This window comes from Triturus cristatus, chromosome 12 (genome assembly GCF_964204655.1).
Source record: "Triturus cristatus chromosome 12, aTriCri1.1, whole genome shotgun sequence".
Lineage (NCBI taxonomy): Eukaryota > Metazoa > Chordata > Amphibia > Caudata > Salamandridae > Triturus > Triturus cristatus.
Window position 1 is genome coordinate 307,310,774 of NC_140595.1, and position 22,835 is coordinate 307,333,608.

General features: G+C 43.4%; 1 protein-coding gene across 2 annotated transcripts in view; it reads left to right on the forward strand.

The window, feature by feature from the left end:
* ESRP2 (epithelial splicing regulatory protein 2) overlaps window positions 1–22,835 on the forward strand; it is a 141,361-nt gene that overhangs the window by 14,929 nt on the left and 103,597 nt on the right. The window lies entirely within an intron of this gene.

The following is a 22,835-nucleotide window of genomic DNA, read 5'->3' on the forward strand; positions in this document are numbered from 1 at the left end:
CAGGTATAAAAAAAAACTGTGCTTTAAAGGCAGGGCATAACTTTTTCTTTTCTTTTAGAGGGAGAGATTTCTGCAACCTGCATACCGATTCTCAGCAGATTACCGCAGCACCTTTTCCATTATTTGGCAAGCGATATATATATATATATTTTTTTTGTTCAGTGTCCTGTGGTAAATGTCTTAGGGTGGTGTTTCATCACAGTGCTCCTTCGTGATTTTAGGCACTGCCTACAAGTAAATGTGGCCACACCCTTTTGTACGTGTTGGGGCTTATCTAGTAACAAAGCTTTGATTATAGCATTACTCAGCACACCTGTTGTGACTACTTCAGCACACATCAGAAGGGCGAGAGCCTCTCTGTAAATAGTTCTATATTATTTTGAGGCACGATTTGAAGTGGTCGTCTAGTCTGAATATGTGTTTACTTCCCTGGCGTTGCTGGTTGGAAGTCGAGGATCTTTCACTGGCAGTTGAAGTGTAGAGATGCGGGGGAAGTGTAACTGCTTACCAACTGGAGATGGCCAGTCACTTGAAATGCCTGTAGAAAGGATTAGACCTAAAAAAAGCTCGATTTGATGGTTCTGGAGGCAAGAAGCCATTTAGGGGGCTCCAAAATGGTGACGTTTAAAGACGTTTGTTTTCTTTATTAGCCTCTGCAAAAGTAAAAACGAAAGCAGGTTTGGAGTAACTTAAATGATGTTTGTTTTATATTTTTTTGTGTTGGCTAGCCTGCCCACCGGCCACCCCAAATACGCATTTATTTTGCCACTCTTTTGGTATTCACAGTTCGGAAGAATGTCCATAATGGACTTTCATATATTTGACAGTTGGTAAATATAATTTGTATAATGTTGCAATCAAGATTAATAACATTATTACAAATTGCGCATTTCAAATACAATTGTTTTAGGAAAATCAATAAGAGTTGTTGCTTATTTCTGTGTTTGCCATAGATTTTCAATTGTAGCACTAGTTTAATATATTTTACCAAAATTTGGTTGGTGCTTTAACCTTGGTTGGCTGTTCGTATTTTGGGCATGGATTACACTTGCACTGACCACTTTGAAATCTTCATTGATAGAATTGGTATGCCACCTTTAGCAAAACCTAAAATAATACAGCTGCTGCAGCTAAAGCAAGCCCGTTCCGGAGTCGAACTGGGGAGATCGATTTGCATTGGGCCATACTGTTCCTCATGGTCTGAAATACGGAGTATAAATCCTTGTCCTCTTGTGTCTTGAATATTGCATTAATGCCACGGTGCACCAAAATCTGAGGCATATCCAACATTTTAACCCTTTCACTCTTGATTGCTCCAACCCTATTGACCCAGCCTATATCTTCGTGGATTTTAACACTGATTATTAAAGAAAAAAACAACCTAGTACTGTTTAGGAACCAACAGAGTGCTTAATCAGGATTGATATTTCTAACCATTTCAATTCCCATGTTTAAATTTTCACTGAGTGTATAAGCATAACATAATTTGATACCTGAGCGATGATCCTCTTAATATAACAAAGATCCAACTATCAGATGATACTGCTGCATGGATACTTGCTTTGGTTCTTTCTGTTTAGAGGTCTACTTAAAAATCATAACTGGCCAGGTCACGGTCATGCTCTTTCCTTCAAAGAGGTCTTCACAGTTGCCCTTTTCCTGCTTACTCGGGATGTCTGTGGAGATTATGCCAATTCATTTGAATATATCTTCCCCATGCTTTCTTTTTAATGCACTTCCCTCTCTTACATTAATTACTGTCTCAATGACAGAGAAAATAACTAATTGCCAAGCTACCAATGACTTACAGGATCCTTGTCCTTGAGGTTTTTTTAAAGAGCAAACTTTATTGAAATTTTTCATGCCCACGATATGACCAAAAGCAATGGCCTATGTGTATAAAGTGAAATATAGTATTGGCATATATGAGCAATATTATGCATTTTATGTGAAAAAGGGAGGACAAGGAGAAGGCAAAAGAAACCATACAAGATTTAACGAAAAAAACCTGCTGCGTTAGTCGGTAGGAATATTGTCCTTATGAATTGTCCAGGTCTCCATCTGCTATTCGGATGATACAATCCCATCTTCAATTCGGTATAAGTGTGTATAAGCCTATTTTAATTGTGGGCCAGAACCTCCAAGTCTAATAGTGTGGGCTGTGGTGGCGGTGCCAGAATAATTCCTCTGAAATCTGCCTAGTGCTGCCATGAGATTTGAAGACCGGTTTCTCTAACCCAATGCAGAAGTATAATCCACGCTTCCATACCCTTATAGGAGTGGGGATGGTGCCTTCTATAAGCAGGGTATGTTGTGTTTGGCTACTGTCATACCTAGGAACAATAAATGTCATTTAGATCTATTGCCCCACTAATGTCCTCTGCAATGTGTAGTAGCGCTAGCCGTGGTGTACTTGGTATAAACTAGCATCTCAGCCAGTCATCTGTTCACACTCCTCCAAAACCTGTCCAGGACTGGGCATGTCCACACTGTATGAATAAAGGTGGCCTCCTCCACTCTGCAACGGAGGCACTCTGGGGAGGCAACCAGACCTGCCTTGTGAAGCCTTGATCAAGTAAAATATACTCTATGTAGGTATTTCAACTGTATTGGTCGTAATCGCGAGGACACCGCAGCTCCTCGGGGGTACTCCAACGCCTCCATTCAATCATTGCTGTCAATAGGACCCAGATTAGTTTGCCAGGCTTCCCTGAGGGATTCCAGTGTTGATGCACTGTGGGTGACTAGTGTTTAATAAATTTGAGAGATTTTGTGATCAACCAGGTCGCCCATTAGGCACTTCCCTTTCAGAGGACTAAATTCGGGGAGGGCTGTAAGATCCCTTACATAGGGAGTAATGGCATGACTGAATTGCAGATATTTGTAGAACTGGTTACGTGGGATGGAGTCCTTGAGTTTTTAACATGTGGGTTGAATCATAGACTAACATTGCAGTTCCTAGACTGCTGTATGTCCTGTCTTATTTCAATCACTCTTGGGCTGTTATGTAATTCACTTCTAAGAATGGTGGTGTGCAAATTTAACTACATCCTTAAATATAGACTTCCAGGTTGCTCTCCTCTCGCTACTCAAAGCTTTAGGTTGGTTTTATAACCCCTTAATCTCATGGAGGTCTTTAGGGGCGCATGGTTTCCCAGACAATTGGCTGGATTCCGGATGCAAACTGGTTTGACACCTAAGGGATCTCTGGCCTTGTCAGAGCTCAGTCAGTTGATGTGTACTATAGTACATATGTTATTTCCTGGGAGGCCAACCCATATTCATCCTAAGGTAGATGACAAATCATGTTCTCCTCCCCCCCCCCCCCCTTGCTAGCTCGTTTGAAAATCATGCTTTGCAAAATAAATGAAGTTTATATTCTAATCGAGCAGCCATGTTTTTGTAGCATCTATGCTTCCATGAACTAAGTAGCTGTTTTATATTGACAGAAATCTACCTGTGGATAATTTTTATGAACCTCTTTGCTTGCCATCTGAGGTAAAAAACATTTTTTAAATCCAACAGTTAACATTTTAAATCTTAAAATATATATTACTGCTAACCCAGTCAAGCGAGAGACTGGCTGCAACCTTCACAATAATTCCTGCTGAAGTGGTATATTGTCACACTGATGCTTTTTGGGGAATTCCAGCAGCTGACACTGTTGTAGATACAGATGGACGGTCTTTTAAAGGTTGATCTCTGGCTTCTGGATGACCCACTGCTCAACAAATGTAAAATCTAGTAAACCATAAGTGACCCTGTAATTTGCAGCTGTATCAGTTTCTCCTTAATTATAGCTCTGGTCACCTTAATCTGAAATTTGCAGAGTAACACCCACCCCCTTCTCAAAGAGCAGGCAAGGACATTCACCACCATTTATTTAATTCACCCTATCTGACATGGAGAAGACCGAAATTGCCTAGCTGTAGAAATGCATAGAATAACCTCAGTCTTCATTCCCATAAGGCATTTTAAACCTGAGTGACTGCTGAATCTGTACTTCTGCCATCCTGGGGTAGATTGCAGACAGATGTGGTGTCATGGCAATGGTCATTTTAAATTAAACACTGGCCGTCAATAAAAATGTGATCCTTTAAAATCACTCTTCAGCCTGTTGAATCTGAACACAACCTTCAAGGAAGCTCAGTACTTGTAGACTATCATAGTTACTCTAGAATTATTATTATTATTATTATTTTTTTTTTTTTAAATCCTCTCGGAATTTAATTATCTCTTGGGCTAAACAAAGTCTCTACCTTAACTGCTATTCTGCTTTGCAGATTGAAAACCTGCATCAGATCTAATGATGTTCCACTGTGCATTTAGTAAATTAGAATGAATAATTCTATGAATACAGAAGCTGGAATTTAGACAGCGGTGATCTAGCCTTTCAAAAATTGATTGGTAAGAATCTCTTTAAACTAAATCCTGCAATGACGGTTACTCCTGTTTTTGATGTATTGTGACATCATTCCATCTAGGTGAGGGTAGCTTTGGTGTCTGCACAGAACCCTCTAGAAAGGCTGAGAACCAGGGGATTTCCTTAGAATTTGATATCTAACCGATGAGATCTAACATGTTTGGGCTTCTATTCTATTGTTAAATGACTAGGAATTTGTTTCCCATAACCTGCTTTTCCTTTGTGATTTCAAGCTGTCCTAGCTTTCATGCCATTTAGGCAATACTATTGAAGTGACAGTCATGTAGGTTTTTCCGAATCTGTGAAACCGTGTTCATAAAGAGGCTGATCATGGTAGTCCTCATTAAGCATGTTTCCTGAATGCATTTATTGTTTTTGTTTGATGGCCCCTAAATTTTCAAGTTATGCAATTAGTATATGATTCTATATATTTAACATAGCCTTCTGCATGTAATTAAATTGATTCGACCTCACCAGCCCACAAGACCCCTTTCCTCAACAAGCCACATCCTCCCAGAAGTAGCTGCTTTTGTTCATGAATGGCCAGGAGCGTTTTTGATTTCTGTGTAAACATCTATACCAAAGTGACTGGATATTAATGTACACGCTTTTAAAATGTGTTTTACATAGAGCTTCTGCAGTTCAGCATAGCCTTAAGTAACATTTGTCCTATTTCCCATTTTAATTGTGCTTGGTTATCAAATGGTCACATATGGAATCATCAGTTTGTTGTACCATTCATTTCTCGTAAAACCTAAAAATGCCAAGTTATTTTTTGGCAGGTGTGACAAATCTTTGATTTCCTCTGTAGATTTAAATTGAAAGCTAGATGCTTGGAATATCTTTGTGGGCTCTTTCCTAACCATGTAATTGTTTAGCACCATGGTAAAAGGATCCATTTAATTTCAAAGGCGCTTGCAGAGGAACCGGATATTTTCATTACCTAGAGTGACTTTCTAAGCATGGAACATACTCCGATTCACAGCATGAATATTTTGCTTTCGGAATGGATAGATCACTTTATAAGCATTACTAGTTTGAGGTTGGTAGGCAGGTGAATACGGGAGTTGTGTTTTGTGACTCAAACTTGAATTTGATGCAGGTATGTTTGTTGTGGTGGTTTTTTTTCTCTTTCCAAATAATACCTATGGTCACTTTGGAAAATATAGGTGGAAAAAGATAGTTGAATCTCTCCAGAAATCCCATGTAAGGCTTGAAATGCATTGAGGACACAAATATATGGAATCTGGAGATGTAAATTGGTAAAGGCTTGTTAAGGAATTTGAAATATGTGACAAGGTGGACAAGTGATGCAATACTACAGCTAAAAATCTATCAAGATGGATAAATATTATAGAGCAAACTGTGTGGTTTTGTTCATCCCTGCCTGTTTTATTTAGGCTGTTGGTTATTAACTTCTCAAACCTGATTTTATTGTATGTATTTCATTGCCATTTTGCACATATCCTGCATGCGTTTATGGCTGATTGCGGCCAAATAAAGAAATCTGATTGAGTAAACTCTGATTTGAATATCAATTGAGTACATTTATATGAAATTAAATGCGGATTAGTATTGCAGAATAAAACTTGAGCAGAATGTCTAGTGCAGGTTTAGTGACTTCAAAATTGGCCCGCAACCAGATGGACCATGCCATTGCACCTCTCAAAAAACTTAAAACACTGCATGGCACGTGATTTGAAACATTGAGTCCAGTCACCTAAGCAGATTTGCTTTTTGCTCCCCATTGTAGTTGGTAGAACAAATACCAGGCAATAGTGCTGACAAACCTGTAACTTGAATGGGACATCCGTGTGTATTGTGAAACACAAAGTGTGAATATTTACTTAACCACATCAGGTGGTTAGGGATTCCTGCTGATGTTTTACGTATTGACACAACCAAAAGATAAATGTAGGATTTGTTTTATATTTTGAGTGATGTCAACCATCCCAAAAAATGTCCATGCTGAACTGGTGTGGGCACTTTTCCTTTGTCTCTGTAAGTGAAATCTCTTCAAATTCTGTCCAGGTAGCATTTCAGATGAATGCTTCAATCACTGCTGTCTGCGTCAAGATGACTGTACAAAATACCCTAGTGGAAGTTTTCAGAAAGTAGGCAGTCCCTGTTTGTGCGGTTTGAGGTTGCCTGCAGTGACAGTCTCCTGAAATGAAATCCAACATTTCTTGCAAATTAATATTTTTAAAGTCTTACAATTGCAATCACAAACATTGATTAGGGATAGGCAAGGTCTAACCCATGTTTTTCCTTTGGCAACCATGGCACTGGCATTCCTACCCCAAGATTCATGGTCACAAATGCAGGCACAAAGTAAGCTAGAGTAAGTGCGGACTCTCCCATTAAGCATCAAGAGCCCAGTTTACACTTGTTTTGGTGGTGTTATGTTGGTTTTGTCATGTTGGTTTTGTCACTGGCTATTTTATAGCAACTATGGGGCTATTGATGGATTACTGTGGGGGAGGGGATTTGCAATGGAATTGACCTTGTAATTTTATTGGCAGATAAATGGGTGAGTGATGTCAATTCCATTTGCACTACCCCTGGCATGTTGGTGAATCACTGTCCATTTAAGCAGCACATGAGGTAAGAGGTTCACTCTGGCCTATCTGGACTGCTCTTCGTTTCCCAGATCACTTGCTTGCCCTTTTTCCTACCAATGCTCCTGTAAACCACCTATTGTGTGTAAGTGTTCCACTAACCTTTTCTTTGTGTAGTCAGCTGAAATGCTGTGGAAGAAAATCTGTTCCAAGGTTCAATTGCTTTTGAATGAATTGAAGTGTATTGGACCACCTTAAAGGTTTATGTAAACCTTCCGTTTTCTTTCCTTTAATATAGTTTTGGTCTGTGGCAGTGGGTGGCACGAATTGGTTGAAATAAGTGTGCCGTGTAAGGCTGTATTTTCAGTTCTGTCATACATCGTACACATTGTGTTTAGATCAGTGAGACACTGGTGCCACTCAGTGGTTAACTGAGTCTTCTAGTGTAACTGGATGTGTAATCCATTTAGATGGATTTGTTCACCCTAACCTGAATTAGTAATGGAGGCAGTGCACTGCAGTCTCTATTCCAACACTCGACTCTGCAGGTCAGTTTAAAAATGCACAGGGGGAAAACATTGGAGCCTCCCATGTAACCCTATTGGGCAATGTCTGGGCTCACAGTAACATCCACTGAGTAGACCATGAACTTGTCCATTGAGATCAAGAAATGTTTCGTACAATGAATTAAGTACATGATCCACTAATTGCACTCACGTGTTAATTGAAAGATCTCATAGCTTTTCAAAAAAAATGTTACGTAATTTAGTAATCACATAGCTGTCATGCCATGGTGGCGTTGACCAGGAGATTCCATCACACTCGCCCCATCACATGTTTGTCTAAAGGCAGTATCCCAAGAAACCAATGTGTCTTTAGACTGCCCTAACCAAACTGCTTCCGAAATTAAGATACATTTATTTCATTTAGACACTTCATGTATTGAAAATCTTTCTTTTCATCAAGCATATGGGATTATGGCTTTTTAGTTTTGTTACTTGGATTGTGATTGGACTGACTGGGTTAGGTAACATTGCCATATTTATGGAGCACTAAGCAGGCCTTCTAGTTCAACACATGGGTTATGAATACTATATTATACTGATTTGCGCCCTACAACCAGCTATCTTTCTGGCATATAATCAGCCATGGAGGTAAAACCTTCTCCATGCAACTAGAATTCAAGATGATACCCATTTCAATCTCTGTGGTGCGGTGAGTGTTGCTAACTCTGGCCCCCTTTCAACTGATTGGGAGAAGCTGACTCCAGACCCAAGTTCTGATTCGGACAATCTTACGGGGCCTTCGTGTAGCTTCATTCCGTTCCTCACCCGTGCGGAAACACGGGGAGCCACCTCTGAGATGAAAACTGGCAAGGCCCCGGGCCTGGACAAGATTCCTGGGGACTTGTACAGATCTGAGTCAAACGTTTGGGCACTAAGTTTAAGGTTTTCTATGCTATCTTGGCTGGTGGGCCAATTTCCTCAATTATGGAGGGGTGTAGAAATGGCCCCAGTTCGCAAGAAAGGACTGAAATCTGACCCAGCCAATAAGTTTGACAAATACAACCCAAAAAATATTTAGTTAACAGATACTGGCCCAACTGACTTCTTGTATAGAAGATAACATCTTGTCCCAATTCCAAGTGGGTTTTCACCTTAAAACGAGTACTGTGGACTGTCTTCAGATTCCTAATGCTAAGATGGAAAACTGTAGAGGTAAACGGAGGCAGCCTTTACGTTGCCTTCATTGACCTTAACGGGGCATTTGATCTGGTCCCCAGAAAAAGACCTTGGTTAGTCCAGAGAGACCTGGGCCATCCCCCTAGATTACTCGAAATTATAGTGTGACTCTAAACTAGGAACTACACCCAAATTTGATGGGGCCCTAATGGATAAAATGTGGGTCGCATACCAGTCAAAGTGGGTCCGGTTGGGTTGCGTCTTAGTCCCAACTCTTTTCCTGCTATTCATAAATAACTGTACATAATTCCTGATGGACTGTGATAATGATTATACAGCCCTGGTTGGCATAAAGATCCCTGCACTGTTTGCAGACGACACCCTCCTGATGTTGATAACCCCCATGGGTCTGGATGCCCTGTTCGAAAGACTTCAACTTTTCTGCACTAAAAATCTATTAGCCATCAGCACCAACAAAACCAAATTCATGGCAATTCACCCTCGCTGTAGATTTTGTGGGATGGTGAGGTTGGGGGAGAAAAATTGGAAGGAGTAGCAGCTTTTGACTACTCTGGTATTCGCCTATCGAGCTATAAAATATTGGACAGCCAGTTGACCAAGTGTGCGCTTCTTCTGAAACATAGAGCAGCCGCCATGATGAACTTCGCAAGAATCGCTATGTTCCACCCACTGTTCCCCCTGTTGAGAGCCAAGGCTGTGGCCACTTATGACTCTGGGGCTATACCAACACAGAGGCTTTAGGGGTGACCAAAAACAAGTTCTTGAGGGCTGTGCTAAAACTCCCCCAGAGTACTCTGCTGATCTTCTTTAGAGTGGGATGGATATCCAATCCATTACTGCTCTTGTCCGGCTGAGACCAATCTTGTATTGGCTTAGACTCTGGGCTACCCCTGAGCTGGATCCCTTTAGAAATGAGCTGAAAGCAATCCTTGGCTTACCTCGGAGTACTACCGTCCTGCCATGGCTGAAGTAAGTAAAGAGTCCCTTTATGCATTGGGATTGTCTGACCTGTGGCACCACAATGAGTCTGTTACCTCTTCTGCCCAAAAAGTAAAACTAGTGTTCAGAGTTAGCTAATTGTCGAAGCTTATCCTATCCAGAAGTCGTGAGCGGGTCACAGAGTTCCACTTCAACCGCAAGTACGAACCAATGTTTAAAAAAATTCTCTGAGATTGACCCCCCGTTTATTAGGTCATTGTACATAAAATTCAGGCAGGCAACAATACTTTTGACGTCCTTATTTGTTATGTAGGTAATTAAAATGTAAGAGTCTTCGAACAAAGTCTGTGTAGAATGCTATGCTTGGCTTCCCCTCCTAAATGTTCCTTTTCTGGAGCCTCCATCCTTCAGTGGAGCTATGTTACTGATTTCTTGCGAGTAGTATAGAGTTCTTTTTTAAAAAAAAAAAAATTATGCTCTAGTACTTGTAGCACTCTTGGTCCTGTTTTTCTATTCAAGGGCACACATACCTTGAAAGTGAACTGCTCACTCATTGAATTAGAGAAACTTCAGAGCTTTGTTTTATTCAAAACTGTCCCTTTCCTTCTGAGGGGTTTTCAGCATGATGTGCAGTGGAGACCTGGGATTGATCACGTTGTCTGTGGAAATAGGAAAAGTTAGATGTGAATTTTCTTCAGCGCTTTGCAATACATGTGCACCACGGAAGACCCATTTTGGCCACTCGGTTTCTGAATTCGAGCTGTTTGTAGTGGAATACCACGTGGGCTCCAATTCTGATAAGTGATTTAAGTACAAGTGCTAGCAAGCGAAACCCGCAGATCCAGGTGGTTGTGTAGGGGCGTGGGGATGGTTGTGCAGGTGATAATGCCTGTCAAGCCAGGTCCGTAGCTCTAAGGGTACTTACTGAGTGCAGTTCAACTCTCCTACGCCTTGTTTATTGGATTGGCAGAATCTGCTTTTGTTCATCGCCAGTGTAATCCTATAGTTTTAGTGGTACAGCGTGGCTTGGTATAAAAATACATTGCCAATTAGATTTTTTAATTTTCATTAAATTGGTTATGTTTGTGGGGTTTTTGTAAGCATTTTTCTTTTTTTGCTATGGTCTTCGAAAAATGACTAAGAGCCCTGTGTAAATTCTCCCTAAGGTTGTGTGCCCCCTCACAGCATTCCAAGCGAGTGAGCGGTGGGTGCGCCCCCCCCCCCTTATTTGAACACCCTGCAACTGTTCACTGCAACGTTGAATAGGGGAACGTAAAAATGTATTTTAAAAATACGCGTTTGTTGTATTTGCTAAAGCTACTCCATGTTGTAAGCCCTAGAGCTCGAGATTCAGCCGGGCGGTGCGCGTGCGTGTGCCCTGCCGTCCCACAGTTGCGCTCGCCACTTCCACACTGAGTTTGAGTTTTTTTCGAGGAACCCTTGAGCCAGGGCTGCCTTCTTTCCCTGCCCCCGGTGCTCGCCGCTGCCAGGCTGGTTCCACTCGCACGGCAAACAATGAGACTGTTGAGTAAACACGGCCCTGCCATGCGTTTGAATCAATAGAGGCAATGCTAAAGATCACATTTCTGATGACCGCTTGTCCTTGGAGAGGAAGGCGGGGGAAATATTAGCAATCTCAAATAGCCATTTAGAGTGTCATGCGAACGAGCGTGCTCGTGTCCTTTCTGCAGCTTGTTTCACTTTGTGTATAAAGATCTTCAGCTCGTGGCCTGCACGAGTGCAAGTCGTGTTTGTGAGTCTACAGGAGCCAGATTTGACATTGTTAAATTGATCTAGCTCGCACGCAAAACAACTCTACAATTCTATTTTTATTTCGTGCCACGGATGAGGATTTGACCAATTTTTAATCCATCCCCTTTCCGGGCATTCTTGCCCATTTTACATGGGGTGATCCTTGGTGCAGCCAGAAGGTTAAATATATTTCTCCTGGTTGTTGGGACATTTATGAGAAGAGGTGGAGTTGACCTTACTGAGAATACAAGTCTTCGCTAAATGCTAGTGTGACAGCCTTTCCAATCCTCGTTCTACTTTGACCCCCGCATGCAAATCAATCGCCCCATAGCAACATTGTTTTCTTGGTTGGCAGAACGGTCGCTCGGGTTCTTCTTGGGTGTCTTAAACGGTGCAGAATAGCCAACTCCCAAGTAAAGATTTAATGTGCACGGCCATATGGCATCGATAAATCTGTGTCATCTGTCATTTTTGGAAATCTCTAAAAGCTTGTTCCTACCATGACTGGTTTGCTCTTGGAGCAATCTTGAGTGCAAGAGCATTGAGTATTCAGCTGTCATCTGTGATGTTCCGAATGCCCTAGTGGCCAGGGAGGTAGGCACACAGTGGTTAAGACCAGGACAGTGGATCCTACATGAAGGATTCTGTGGAGTACCTGAAGAGCTCCACGGGGTCACGCAGTGGCCTTCAGAAGACTCTGTAGCAGAGTAGGTATAGCCCTGTTCTTGAAGAGAGAGAGAGAAGGCTTTAGATAGTAAACTGATCAAGAAAAAGACGGATGAGTTCAGCGCATAGAAGCAGATGTTGAAGAACTACATAGTCTGATTTTTCTGGCTTATGTTGAGCAAGTGCGACTAGCTGCTGTTCTGAATAAAAGTATGTACTGCCTGCTGTACAGTTTCCAGACTTTGAAATGAACCTAGCAAGAATGCACTGAATTTTTGCTTCAATGGTGCCAAGACCAACATTGGGGGGGGGGGGGGGGGGGGGGGGGGGAGGGGATGAGGAAGGGGGGGATGAGGGAGGGAGGGGGGGGGGGAAGTCTGCTTGAAAATGATCTATATTAAAATCCAAGCTATGCTTTGCCTTCAGTTCGTGAAACTCTTAAGCAAACGGAGGTGTTGTATGTGGTCATGAAGCTTTCAGGTAACTTAGCAGATGCTTTCTGTTTTTTTTGCCCCTCAAAATGACCATTTACTCCTGTAATTAACTTATAAATGTTACCAGTATTTATTTTCTATTTATAAGTAGTACACAGTGGCATTCCTTTTAGTGTTGAACGAATGAGGTCTCCTTGTGTATGGACCATCAGTATGTACCCCCTACAATATTCACCACACAATTTCATACTTTTGGCCGGAATACATAATTGCGGTACATGAATTGTTAATCTAAAGAGCTGCAATATAGGGCCAAAGGTATGTTTATGTAATTAGGGCTCACATGTATGGGAAAACCTTTTAATGTATTTAACTGTTTACTTTTCATACTGCTCAGCTAAATACTAGCAGGGGCTCTTGATAATCTATGGACCTAAACTATCCATGTAAAGTATGGGTTTCTCTTTATTTAATTAAATGTTCTGTGTCCAGGTTTATCCTGCTCCTCTCTGGAATCATGAATTTGTTTTCGTAAGTACTTCACTTCTCAAGACTGCTGCACGCGCCTTCCTACATTATCTCCAGATTAATTTCAAGCTGGGCCCTGAGCCTGCACTGCGCCGCATGGCCTGTGAAGACTACCAGGGGAGTGGTGGGCATGGTTAACGGGGAGTTGCTATTCATGGCATGTGATGAAACTGCTGTTAAGAGGCGACTTTCTGCTTGGCAGGGGCTTTTGAGTGCTTATCAGTGGAGTAATCGGATGCCCCTGGCACTTGCTAGCAGAACCTATAGCGTGCTTTTCAGATTTTGAAGGTACCTCTTGTTCACTTAAGGAGACCATCATTGCGATTTAGGAGCGATGTGGGCTGTAATCTAGAATCTTCTTTTTTTTGTGGAGGGGATTGCAAGTTGGAATTTGTTTTTCCTTTGCACCCAATCACCACTGACCTTGCCTGCAACCCTTACTTAGAATTGACCCAGCCTTGTGCTTGCAGCGAACTAAAGAATTTGAATCTGTTTGCTTATACTTTTAGCTGCCTAGTCCCACCTATGCCTCGGGGAGTTGCACTCGGCCACAACCCAGTGTCGCCGTACTCAACTGAGGCGCGGTTTAAGTACTTGTCCACTTATCTCTTTAGCGACTTACTCAAATGTTTCGAAGCACAGGCCAAAACTACAGCCTACATCATGCAGTTACCATCCTCCTCTGAACATGCAGGCTGCCTGCCCCAGGCTACAATTACTGTCGGAGACCAGGTGCGCCCCATCAAAATGTTCTTGAAGCTCCTGAGAACCTGTCAAAGTTTATGTACATCTTTAAATTCATTGGCGTTTGTTCATTTGTTTTATCCTCCTCCCCAAAAAAATATGAACCCTGTATCTGCTGCTAAAACGGCTTCTTAATTATTGCTCGTATACTCGGCAGCAAAATTAAATTTGAGAGCTCATTAGTAAATGCTGGTTATGGAGAAGACCTGCATTAATTAATATAAAAAAACACGTACGGAATGACTTACGTTTTAGAGAATCTTCTACATAATTGACTATGCCCTTGCCCCGCACAGATCCACTTAAACTCTTCCAGCTTTCCTCAAGTTGAAAGTGTGCCACGCCATTTTATTTGCTACTGGCCAAAGTTGGCAACTGGTTTAGTGAGACGCAGTTTGTCATGTAATGGAGGAGTGGTCATGCACATTAAAATAGAGCAGTGCATGGAGGTCCGTCAGAATAGATACTAGCATTCTGCAGGAAATTACGGTCTTGACGGCTTCAAGCCTGCCTTATTCCAGTTAAACAGTTTCCTCCTATCTTTCTCTGCTGTTATTAGGCAGAAACCTAGAATTTACGGTCAGCATATGCCTACGGGGTTCACTCTGATCACACATTTACACTGTACTCTGCATCCTTGGTGCAACAACATCAGCTGTTGCATGGCTAAAACTTGTACCTTATAAGTGTTTAGCTATGCAACAGCTGATGCAACGATATTGTGCTGCATAACTAAATACTTATAAGGTCCCAAAAGCGAGACCTATTGGCAATGCCAATGCTGGTTTAATCTGCATTTGTAATGTTTTTTTAATTAAGTGTTTAATACCAATTCTTGTCATTTTTTTACACCCTATAAAAAGTCGCTACTCATAATTAAGGTTCCCTGTTTTCCGCTTTTACCAATTTTGTTTTACAGCTAAATACAGACAGAAAACATTCTTTTTCTTGTCTGTATTTATTTTGAAATGTTGACAAAAACGGAAATCTGGTTGCTTTTTGAGTAATTCTTAATACTGTCTACCAAGACAGACAGGCCAATAACAGTGTGGATTGATAGGTAAGGGGGTTAAAAAAGAACATTTTTAGTAAAGAGGCTTTAATAGCAGTAGATATTCACAATGTTGATACTGGAATTTGGCTATTTTCATATAAGCAAAAACCAAAGGAAATTCGGCAGTTCGGGCTGGACTGTTCCCATGAGGCACAGGGTCAGACTGATTTGCATATGGGCATGTCTGAACTGGGGTGGCAGAGAGGGCTAAAGAACGGTGATGGATTAAACCCAGATCAGTTGACGGGGTGAGTGCTTGCAATGTTCAACACTCCGTCCATCATTTGCTATTTTCATATAAGGACACCGATTTGTCTTCTGCGGATGTACACAGCACTGAAACCTGGCAGACATTCAAGCATGAGTACATATTTATCGGTCAAATTTGGAAATATACTAATATTAGCTTAATTTTTCAACAAAACCCCAAATAAATATGGATAAATACAGAGGGAAAAGGGGAAAAAAATAAATACCATAAAACCAGGAACCCTACACTCAATTTAGTGGACTCGGACATGCACAAATTAATAACTGCATATGCCAACCACCTTACTATCCAGTGTTTTCCCCTTTTTAGGTGCCGAAGTGTTGCTGAAAGTTTCCCTCTACTTGCCTTTGGATGTATCCATCACATGACTTGCTGTGCTGCAATGTTTACCATTATCCCAATTCCAATGCATAGTTTTCTTAAGAGGTTAAAGTAAACTACGGATCAAGGCTTGTTTCCAGAATAACGCTGACTATGCATAACTGTGCATTATTGCTATGAATTATGGCAGCCCTTCCAGACCCTGAAACCAGTGACATAAGGACATTATTGGTTCCATCCATGTTCTTTCTAAATTGAAGTCTTCCTCTGTGGAGCTTGTGTGAAGCGAGATGAGCCTTTAATGACCCAGACATGACTGCACACTTGGCATTGAGGTGGCTTGTTTGTGTTGTTCACATATAACACACCACATTGATTATTTTTTTCCCCCATACTATTTGCAGAACATTTTCTCATTGGCCCCCTGCCAAAGTTGCAATCTTGTGAGACTTTTCCTTTGATCTTCATAGCTTGTCACTTCTATTCTCATCTTTCTACTACATTTCTTTTCCTTGGGGGCTATTATGAATGGTTTCTGGACATTGCTGCCGGACTGGAAGGTGCAGCCTTTAGAGAAGAGTAGTGCATTGGTGAAGTGTTCGAAAGCTCTGCTGGAGGCAGTTGTACTCCTTACGGGACAATATATACATGGGCTTGTGGGGTAAATTTGATTTACCCGAACCAATCTGGAGGAGAGTTGAATGTGAGGGATTAAAAAGAGAAATTGGATTCTAGAGGGTGCTTGTCTTTTATCTAGAAAAGTGAATTTATACAAAACACGGTGAGTTTCTAAGGGGGATACCAGGATGTAGAGCAGTGTTTTAAAGGTAGTGTGAGTTGTGTGCAATCTGATCCTTCTCGGTATGGGTGTTTGTAGACCAGAATTAGACGGGCATTCTTTAATAATTGGAGATTGGAAGGACAAAACAAGTGAATCGAATAGTCTCCGTTATAGAGGCAAGGATCTCTTCTGATTTGTCTGACCATTGGAAATGGCAAATTAATGTGGTACTCGTGGGATCCTCTATACAAACCTATAATTCCTGCTGTTGCCTGAATTAACAATTTTACTATGAAACTGTACGCTTTCATACATGCATTATATTAACACAGCATGATCATGATGTCCTTATTATTGGGTGCTGGAATTCTGAAGGAAAGCCTACTCTGGGGGAAAAAAACAACGCAGGGAAGTCTTGAGAGAGGGTATTGTGTACAGGAAGGGAACACCTTTTGGTCTCACTAAAGTTTTGATCTTTGTTGGCTTTTATCATGGCTTCAATTGGGCTTTAAAAAGAGGATGCATTGGTACAAAGACATGTACTATGTATATTGGTAGCTGTAACAACAATTATGTTAGAAAACGCGTCTAAGCTCGCGCATAGTAAAACCATACTGCAGGAAGGTATACTGATTTGCTAGATGGAACTTGCTAAGGGTCGATCACCACAGTGTAGGGGCGTTACTTAGTATGCCAATTGTTACGTGGATGCTCCAGGTGATCTTTTAATTACCGCTCCTGTTGCAAGAAAACAGAGGAAGTGGCAGCCTAAGTGTGCTTAGTGAATAGGGAGTGTTAATGCAGGAGCAATTGGTAAAGTCTTAACAATGGAGATTTGGCAACGTGTGTGTGTGTGTGTGTAATTGGTACTTTTGGAACTTGTGCTCCAATGTAAGAAATCGCTTCTATCTGTTGGGTAAATAGGAACTCAACACTATTATGATCTAACTGCAAATTTGTGTAATGGGGTAATATTGGTGTAAACAGTGCTTAAGTCCTCATGGTGAAGTGAGTATGGATTGTAGTGACTTTTTGGGAGATACGGATATGTAGGTTGTGAAGTTATGTTGAGACATACAGTCCATGTTTTAACCATTAGTGAAAAACCTTGGCCTGTGTCAGTCTTGGATGGAATTAGTTTGACAGAGTGAACCTGCGGGTGCAAGAATAAAATATGAAGAAAGAAATAAGAGGAATAACAAAGTAACCTGCTTATAAAAAAAAATAGTGGAACCTGGGGAGGATGGGGACAAGCAATAATCTTCCCTTCTCACTTTCAAGATTGTTTTTATCGGGTAGCAGTAAATGCAGACGTTTCCTTGTTCAACACTGCCTCAACAAAGTATTACTTGTGAATGTCACACCAGCGAACAAGTAACGTTGCCCGTGCATGAATTGTAAAGACATTTAACTCGCTTTTAAAAATCCTCAATTAATTATAGGACCACTTTGAATTTCTCTAGCCTTATTGGTTATTCTACTGATTTTGAATGTGGGATTGTTCCTTTTATTACTTGCATTACATTACCATGACCACACACTGTGTACACCAGAGTCAATTGCCGCTGGTCCACCTGTATTCCATGCCGACCAAGCTAAGCCTCTGGTTGAATAATATTTCCAGACATGAACATTTGGGAGAGCCTCCAGGCAGAGGATCTTGTATTTTCCTCCCAGGTTGGAAACCATGTACAATGATGTATATTTCAAAGATCAAAATATCTCATTTTGGCTCATTGAAAAATGGTTTGAAACAGATTGAAGTGTTGATGTATTTGAAGAACTGGTGTATGTTCTGAAACTTCATTTGCAAGGATACTGAGACTGCCTTTCGAGAAGTATGATTTTCTTTATTCACTCACTTGGTTGAGATCCGTGTCTTCTAAGTTATAGCGCTGATACATGAACACACTACTCCACTTTACCCGAGTTTCTAGAGAAGGTCTATTTGAGGTCCTGACCCTCTTGCATCTGACAGTTCCCTGGAGTGGGTGCATACTGATTGGCGTATGAACTGAAGGGTTCTTTTTCTTTCTTTTCTTGTTTACAGGATGCCGTATGCATTTTCTGCTTTTGCAGATTCACTCTCGGTGGTTTATTCTGTCCAAAACCGGGTTGTTGACGCAGGGTGTTTTGTATTGTTTGAAACGTGAACAAAATATATCCTAAACATACTTGCTACATACAGGCTTTCATATTTTCTTTAAGTGGTGCTTTATTACCGATTCTCATTTTACACAGGTACACAATGCAAGCCAAATGTATAAGGAGCGCATGGGTCTGAGGCACCTGGAGGGTGTACACAGGATACAACCTCTGTGTTACACTAGTGGCTTCAACACCATCATAGCTGTGCTACCAGCACACATCGGTTGTGTGTGTGCGCCCTCATGCTACTCATAGTCTCCCAATGCGGGTCCAGAGTCCACATGCGTCTGTTATCCGTAATCCCATAACATGGGGGGATTTAAAAAGTAGAAACAGAAAAGAGAATAAATAAACAAACCAAAAAAGGGCTTTTTCCATGGAGGCAGCCTGACTCCTTCTGGAGTGCCAGCGATAGGACATCGTTGCGCTCTGCAGTTAATGAAGGAAGCTGGGAGGTTAGGTCGCACAAGTGTGAGGATGACCTCGTAGTCATGAACATGCAACCTGGGAGCCAAGGGGGGGGGGGTTAGGGAGTCCAGAGACCACAGTCAGCAGGAATCAGATGACACACAACCCATGTGTGTTATATGGGGGGGGGGGGTTGAGGGCGTGGGGGTTGCCGAGCTATAGCATATATGCTCCGTGAGATCTATTGACTGAGGTGTCTTTCAGGGAGCCTATTGTCTGTCTTAGCTGCCAGCTTTTCGAAGTTCGTGTCTCATTGGGAGGGGGGGGGGGGGCTCCCTGCTGTCTTGGAATGATGTCCTACTTCGTGAGTTCCTGCGTCACCTATTTAAACAGACCCCAAAGCCATGCTTGCATTGGTGGGGCTTCTAGAGCCTTCCAGGCCATGGTAATGCAGCATTTCACTAGCGCATATGCCAGGTCTGTAAATTGTAGGGCGTACCTGCACTTGTGCACGTGAAAATCTCCAGGATACACTGATAAATGTCTGTGGGTAATGGGCTCCTCAGTGTCAGACCGTGTCGCCACTACCGTGGCCCAGAAGCATCCTACAGCGTGGCTGGGCCACACCATATGATAGAATTCTGCCTCCAAGGCGGGGCAGTGAGGGCACCCAGGGGCCACGGTTGGGAACATATGGTGGATGCACACCGACATCAACTGAGTCTCATTCAATTAGTTAAATTGAGTGAAATTCAACCAAGGATTTCTGGACCCTTTGCGCACTCGTTTGACCTCTACGGACTGTAGCTGTGATAGCTTGACGTGCCTGTGGGTGAGCATAACTTGCAATTGCCCAGAGGGGTGCGGCTCCATGAGCTCAGGTCCCCATATGCACCCTATAGCAACTGAAAGCATGCAGTAAGACTGGAATTGTCCCTCTGCTTGGCCGCATTGCTTCTGGATTTCTGGTAAAGTTAGAGATCTCTATCCATAGAGGTCTTCCATTGCTAGAAGGTCCGCTTCCCTCCATGGTCCAATGTTATGGTGTGTAACCACTTTGCGGAAGGTCGGCGGTGCCTATATTGGCAGGTGCAGAGAAGTAAGGCAGCTGGTCGACCTTAAGTTGGACATACCTATGCCAACAGTGCTTGGCAGTCATTGTCAATTTGCCAGATGCAGGGCCGCCACCCCGGAATCAATCAAGTAGCTAATTATCGTGAGGTTCCCAAGATTCCTCTCACAACCGCCTGTTCAGGGCTAAGAGCCACTGCAACTGAGCTGCTGCTGAAAAGTGCTGGGGCAGACTATCTGGAAGGGCTTTGAAATAATACTATTACCTTGGCAGCACCAGCATCTTAGCTATTGCCACCCTGCTCATCGGTGACCGCAGAAGGGAGTTCCAGAAAAGCAAATAGCCGTGTGTACTTGCCACAACCACCTCCAGGTTCCCTTGTATAAGATCGTATGAGTGGTAGATACTTACACCAAGATAGTGGAAGGTGTTGAGGCACCAATCCATCACCAAAGTAAGCAATGCTTCCTGCTCTCCCGGTGTAACGTTTTGCATTGGGGAACAGACCAGATTTCACCCAGTTCAGCCGCATTCCTTGTTGGAGATCCTGCCAGCATCTGAGGTACACTAGTACATCATCTTCATAAAGTCAGAAGATCACCCCCCCCCCCCCCCCCCCCCTGAGAAAAAATGCACATAAAGGGCTTAATCGCCAATGCAAAATGATAGTCGACAATGGGCATCCCTGATTTGTACACCTGCGGATCCCAAACTGTGCTGATCTCTTGGCCTGTTCCCACTTGGGCCACTGGGAGAGTGTAGAGCAACGCTGTCCATCACATTTTTGCCTGGACCAGTCTCATTCTCATCAGCACTTCCATCAAGTAGTGCCACACCAAGGTGTCAAATGCCATCTTGATGTCGAGTGAAAGATATATGCATAGTGGGGTCCCCAGTGGGTTTTCTTCTCAGTCAGAAGAGGCTTTGTAAATTCAAGGATGTGTTCCTCCCTAGAAAGAAACCGTTTTGGTTTTGGTGGACCAGTGTGGAGAGAAAAGGTAGTAAGGAGCAAGACCACTGACTCATTGTCAGTGAAATTGTTCTCCCACCCTCGCAGCTCCACCATTAAGTGAGGCCTCTCCTGAGCCCCTGCACTCCCGTAGTGTCTGATGTTTGAGGCCCTCCTCCACCGCAGGTTATACCCTGGTGATTCTGACTCCTTTCACTGGCTCTGCTTTCTGCCCCTTCTGCTCCGTTTTTCACCCTTTAGCTCTGTCCCCCTTTCACACTTCTTAGCACTTTTCTGCTCCGTTTTCACCCTCTATTCTTCCCACCCTTTTACTCTTCAGATGTTTTTCATTTCCTTTTCATACTCTTTACTTTCTTCCTCTATTGCTTGCATTCCCTGTTTTTTCCCACCCCTGCACCCCCCCCCCCCCCAGCACGACCAGCCTGAGCCAGTTCTCCACCCCGCTTCCGCCTCCCAGCTGTCCAGCCCTCCACAACCCCTACTTCATGGCGGCCGCTGTACAGCCGCGCCAAAGGCAAGTCCGTCTGTGCCCGACCGCGACCAGCGCCAGGATCCATGGACCTCTGCACCGCCAATGCTACAACCCAGCGGTACTCCACGCACTCAACCCAGGCTGCAAAAACTGCAAACTAGCATCACCAGCTGATACCCACGGACCCTTCAGCTGTCAACGCTGCCGGCACAACTGCAGCACCGCCAAGAACACGGACCCAGCACAACCCGCCCGCACAAACAACCAAACCAAAGACCCTACAACGCATCCTCCTCCATGTCCGATCACTCCACAAACACTCCACCAAAATCGGGGACCTCCTTGACTGCACCACCCTGGACGTAACATTCTTCACCGAAACCTGGACCAACACCACCTCTGGACCGGACATCCCCCCCCAAGGATACAAGATCTCCCGGAAGGACGGCCCCACCCTCCCGGAAGGAGGAATCTCCATCGTGCACAAATCCACCTGAGCACATCCCCGACGAGCCCAAAGACCTGATGGAACACCTACACTTCAAGTTACAGGCCTGCCCTACCACTACCCTCCGAGGAACTCATCTACTGACTCCTGGACCCCGCGGACCATTCACCAACTTAATCATGGACATCTCCCCGCAAGCCACCGCATCCACAAACTACACCCTGATGGGAGACCTCAACTTCCACATAGAGAACCAGCTAGCCCCAACACTGCATCCCTCCTGGGCAACCTTCACAACATTGGACTCTGCCAGAACATGATCAAACCCACGCGCTCAGCAGGACACACCCTCGCCCCCCCCCCCCCCCCTTCCCCTCTTCACATCAGGAAACTCCATCACTTTCAGCCACACCACCAAACTCCCGTGGACAGACCATCAATGCATCCGCTTAACCTTCAGAACACCCACCACCCACAGACCCCAGCACCTGCCCCCATAAAGAAACTGGACTAAAATCACTGACAACCAGCTCACCTCCTCACTCGGCAACTCGACCTCAACCACAGCGAAGACTATTACCCCAACACCACAGCCAGAACTCTGCACAGATGGATCTCTGTCAGCGCCAACACCATAGGCCCCCTCAAGAAAAACACACGCCAAGAAAGCCAGATGGTTTACCACTGAAATCCGAGAGTCCAGATGCACATGCCACAGCCTCAAAAAAGCCTGGAGGAACGCCAAATCCACAGAAGCCCACAACCACTACAGAACCGCCAACTCATCAGAAATACGAGAAAAACAGCGATCGAAGATAAAATCTCCACACACGCACACAACCGCAAAGAACTCTTCTGCGTCTTCAGGAGTTTGCGCAAGTCGACTGTCATTTGTCCCTCCAAGTCCTCTGCAACAAACTCGGCACCTTCTTCCACCACAAAATCAAGAACATCTACGACAACTTTGACGAAGACAACCATTACACTGAACCTTAACCAGCCACCCCCGACACCCTGAAACCAACGGTTGGTAGCTGGACAGCCCTCACCACCAAAGACACACTGAAGACGATGTCAATCCACTCTGGGGCCCCCACGGACCCCTGTCCCCGCCACATCTTCAACAGAGCTGCTGACACCATC